This window comes from Microcaecilia unicolor, chromosome 12, assembly GCF_901765095.1.
Source record: "Microcaecilia unicolor chromosome 12, aMicUni1.1, whole genome shotgun sequence".
In the NCBI taxonomy this organism is placed as follows: domain Eukaryota; kingdom Metazoa; phylum Chordata; class Amphibia; order Gymnophiona; family Siphonopidae; genus Microcaecilia; species Microcaecilia unicolor.
In genome coordinates this window covers 110,862,317-110,867,309 of record NC_044042.1, presented here as the reverse complement: position 1 = coordinate 110,867,309, position 4,993 = coordinate 110,862,317, and the positions used below count along the sequence as shown (strand labels likewise).

The 4,993-nt window shown below is 41.1% G+C and overlaps 1 protein-coding gene across 1 annotated transcript in view; it reads right to left on the bottom strand.

Annotated features, from left to right (window-relative positions):
* The window catches only part of LOC115481413 (alanyl-tRNA editing protein Aarsd1-like), a 194,239-nt gene that overhangs the window by 142,141 nt on the left and 47,105 nt on the right, over positions 1 to 4,993 (bottom strand). The gene's annotated exons all lie outside the window — the stretch shown is intronic.

Genomic DNA, 4,993 nt, shown 5'->3' with positions numbered 1-4,993 from the left:
CTCCTCGTGTGTGTTTAAAAAAGTATTATACTTCTATATATTGGAATTGTGTGAGTTGGTCTGCTTCTGTCTGGTCACTCGGATGGTTTTTGATATGGGAATTATTTATTTTAATCTTTGTTTGCCCTTGAAAGATGGCATAGAAGAGGATGGTTCAGTTATGCCAGTGTCTTGAATCGTTCCTTCACAAATGTTCTTTGGCTGAGAGTTCCACATATCCCTACTGCAGAATGGGAGGAAATTTTCTTTGGACCTGAAACGCTAAAGTTGTTTCCCATTCTGTGCATAAAAGGAAAAGAAACTTAGTAAATCAGGCTCTTTATGGAACCCTGTATGCTACTGCCACAAATACACAATGAGCAGCTACCCCCCCCCCCCCCCCCCCCAATACAATTGTGGTGTTACCTAGTCTTTCATTTATCCTGGGGGGGGTTCTCCTCCATCAGCCTGCCTCCCTTATCCTACCATCTCCCTCCTCACTTAAAATCAGTGACCCTAGCTGAATCTATCCAGAAATCAGTTGGCCTCCGTAAGCCCAGCTAGCATTTACTACCCAAGCAAGCCAGTCCACCAGCCAGCAACTCCTCATAGCTACATAAGCTATGTATTGCCACACTGGGATAGACCAAAGGTCCATCAAGCCCAGCATCCTGTTTCCAACAGTGGCCAATCCAGGTCACAAATAACCTGGCAAGATCCCAAAAAAGTTCAGTATATTTTATGCTGCTTATCCCAGAAATAGCTTGCCATCATGCTTGTTGCCAGAAGAGGAGCTTCTCTTCTTTGCACCACATGGCTCTTTCGTGAGTTTGAACTGAGTGGCGCAGAAACTGTCATGTTTGGTCTTGTGGTCAAAAGTCTTGCAGGAGTTCCTTCAGCCCATGCTCACAGAGCCATGCAGTGGAGAGAGAAGCTGTACTCCAGCAGTCGCCATAAAACAGGACACACAAATCCCAGGTGCCGGGGGAAACGTTTGTTACTCTAACAAACTGGTCTCGGGGGTTTGTTCCACCCCGTCTTAAATGATGTTACAAATACAGAAATAAGACCAACAAGCTATACAATTGCATTATGTTTCAAAAATGTTTATTGTAAACATAGCGGTTAATTCTGACATTTACAACTCAGATAACACAATGTAATTGTAGATTTACCACACTAACTTCCATCATCAACATTTTTACCATTTTCACCCCCCCCCCCTTTCCCACCCTAGTCCCCAGAACCAAATTGTCTTACCAATTTATTGTTATAGTTCAACCATTGGAGATTGATGATGGTCATTCAGAACAGATACCTTGTTTTACATTCAATACAACAGCGTCAGTATCAGTCAAATATATTTCTGTTGAGATCTCCAGTATCAGCGTTTGACTTACGTGTACCTTAATCCCTGACCCCTAAGTTCCCCCCCCCCCCCTTTTTTTTTTTTTAACTTGGCCATGTGAGAATGGTATACAATTGCATTAAATAGACAGAAAGGTGTTGTCTGTTGCTTCGACAGAATGGGTTCACATGGCTTTCTGCTGTTTCCCCGAGACCATAAATCCAAAGTGTAACGTTCTGCATGCACTATGGGAATATGCCAGGGAGACGGAGCAAGGTTTGCAGCAGGGGACTCTTGGAAAGGAAGATGGGGTGGTTGACATGGTGATCCAGACCAGTGGTGAACTGTTAGGGGCTGGAGCTGAGGAATGTGAGAGGGAAGAAGAGCAAGGCCTTGATACTAACAGGGCTTAATGTTGTTGGTGCCTGGCTCATTTCAGTCAAAAATTTTCTTTTAAGCCAATTCGGTTTTGATGTAAGGAAGATGCAGCTCAGAGCTGTTTTCCAGATAAAGGTTATACAGGCTTGACTGGTGTATATTCTATAGTGTCTCAAACCAAAATTCTCATTGTCTTTTTCAAAATTAAATTTATTTTCAGTGTAGAAAAAAAAAACAGGTTACAGTCACTTTACACATAGTTTCATGTGATGTAGTGAGTAAATTATTTAACAGGGCACCTATAAAAAATGTCCAGAAATGCACACACAGTTGACATATGGATAAAAGTGAGCTGGTTGATATTGTGTATCTGGATTTTCAAAAGGCATTTGACAAAGTACTTCATGAAAGACTCCAGAAGAAATTGGAGAGTCATGGGATAGGAGTGTTCTATTGTGGATTAAAAACTGGTTAAAGGATAGAAAACAGAGTGTAGGGTTTAAATGGTCAGTATTCTCAATGGAGAAGGGTAGATAGTGGGGTTCCCCAGGGGTCTGTGCTGGGACTGCTGCTTTTTAACACATTTATAAATGATCTAGAAAAGGGAATAACTAGTGAGCTAATTCAATTTGCTGACAACACAAAGTTATTCAATCGCAAGAGGATTGTGAAAAATTACAAGAGGACCTTACAAAACTGGGTGTCCAAATGGCAAATGACATTTAATGTGAGCAAGTGCAAAGTATGCATATGAGAAAGAGGAACCCAAACTATAGCTAAATGATGCAGTGTTCCAAAGTAGGAGTCACTGTCTAGGAGAAGGATCTAGGTGTCATTGTTGATGATACATTAAAACCTTGTTGATGATACATTAAAACCTTCTGCTAAGAAGCCTGGCGGCTAAGAAAGCAAATAGAATGTTAGTTTCTGAGAGGAATGCGGTAGCCGTGTTAGTCTTCTTTTCCATGTTTGATTTCTATTGATAACCTTGAGAGGAATGCAAAACAAAAATAAGGATGTTATCATTTGTATTGCTCCATGATGTGACTGCATCTCGAATACTGTCTTAATTCTGGTCACCGCATCTCAAAAAAAGATATAGTGGAATTAGAAAAGGTACAAAGAAGGGCAACGAAAATGATGAGGAAAGGCTAAAGCGGTTAGGGTTCTTTAGCTTGGAGACGAGACGGCTGAGGAGAGATATGATAGAGGCTTAATTTTTTGACCACAGCAACTTATCTGGTTAAGTGCTTAGCGGTTAAAGATAGGCCTGCTAAACATAGCCAACTGACACATGATCTATCCTGTTAGAGCCTAGCCGTTAAGTGCAGATGTTCAGCGACATATAACGTTATTTTTCAATGAAGATCTGTGGTTAGGTGCTAAAATGCTGACCAGGAGCTGTTCCTGGCTGGTGAAATAGTTTTAAATATCAGGCCCAAATGGCCTATAAATTAACTACGTCACATGAAGTAATTTTCAAATCCATTTCCTGCGGTATAGTTCTACATCAAGAAGTTACACAGGTGGTTTTCTTTGGGGAAATTAGCTGCACCTATGCAGGCTGTTAAAAACTTGTCCTCAGTAGTATTGGAGGACTTAATTACTGATGGTAACATAACACGGCAAACATTTAAAATATATCAATAGCAAAAGTAGCTGAGCCTCCATCCCAAGTATGTCACATTCATTTTCAGTGCATGAATAAAAGATTGTTGGCATCAACTGGGCATACCAACTCATTGAGTGCACATAATTTCCTGTGCTACCGCTTCTGTATTCTGGCTGTAAGTGATCTTGGCTGAACGTGCACATGTCCCAGCAGATGTGAATGGAATCGGAAAATTAGATGCTCATCTTTGCAGAGTTAGGTTCTTTAAGAAGACAGATGAACATTGCATGCTTAGAACCTGGTGGAAAGGTTAGTCTTGTTTCATTATCACTTTTCTTCCAGCTATAATGATTGTCGGACACATACTGCTGTTTGTACCAATGTTAACTTCACAATTCATCCTGAAACGAGAAGAGCAATTGCATATCATTTTCACTCAGGAGTGTGAATTATTCCAGTTTATTAAAGATTGTCCACATACATATGTTAGACACAAGATGGTGCCGCAAAAAATTTGAATAATAGCATGTGGCTGCCTTAGTCCCATTTCAATATGTAGAGATAGAAATCAAACAAAATAAAACATGGAAAAGAAAATAAGATGATACCTTTTTTTATTGGACATAACTTAATACATTTCTTGATTAGCTTTCGAAGGTTGCCCTTCTTCCTCAGATCGGAAATAAGCAAATGTGCTAGCTGACAGTGTATATAAGTGAAAACATTCAAGCATTACTATGACAGTCTGACAGGGTGGGAGGAGGGGGGTGGGTAGGAAGTATGCATGGGGACATCAAAGCATATCATTGATATTCTAACAGGATGGGTGTGGATAGGTGAGGGGGGGGTGATCAACAGAGACATACAGCTTTATGGTTTATAATGGGCTAGGAACCCCAGAAAGCTGTATGTCTCTGTTGATCACCCCCCCCCCCCCTCACCTATCCACACCCATCCTGTTAGAATATCAATGATATGCTTTGATGGCCCCATGCATACTTCCTACCCACCCCCCTCCTCCCACCCTGTCAGACTGTCAGTAATGCTTGAATGTTTTCACTTATATACACTGTCAGCTAGCACATTTGCTTATTTCCGATCTGAGGAAGAAGGGCAACCTTCGAAAGCTAATCAAGAAATGTATTAAGTTATGTCCAATAAAAAAGGTATCATCTTATTTTCTTTTCCATGTTTTATTTTGTTTGATTTCTATTGATAACCTTAAGAGTGGACTAGCACGGCTACCACACTCCTCTACTTAATATGTAGAGATAAAGACCAATATACAGATTGATGTTTGGCCTTTATTTCTTAAATATTTGCAGGATTACCTCCTATAGGCAGGCTGAGTGAAATCAGTAGGTATGCCCCCCAGGGGTGTAGCCAGATACAATTGTGGGTGGGCACAAGAACACCACCCAGCATATCTCCCTCCCTCCCCTAGGTGATTGGAGGTCTCTAAACCCCACTCTCATGTACCTTTTAAGTCCTTCAGTTCTTCACCGACAATGACTCTGACCTAATGCTTGTGCCAGCCCCAAGCTTTCCCTCTGATTCAACTTTCTGGTTCTACAAACAGGAAGTTGCATCAAAGGAAAGGCTAGGTGCCAGCATGAGAAGTGGGTATGAGGCACTGCTTGCTGCCAGTGAAGAACACAATTTAAAAGGTACAGGGG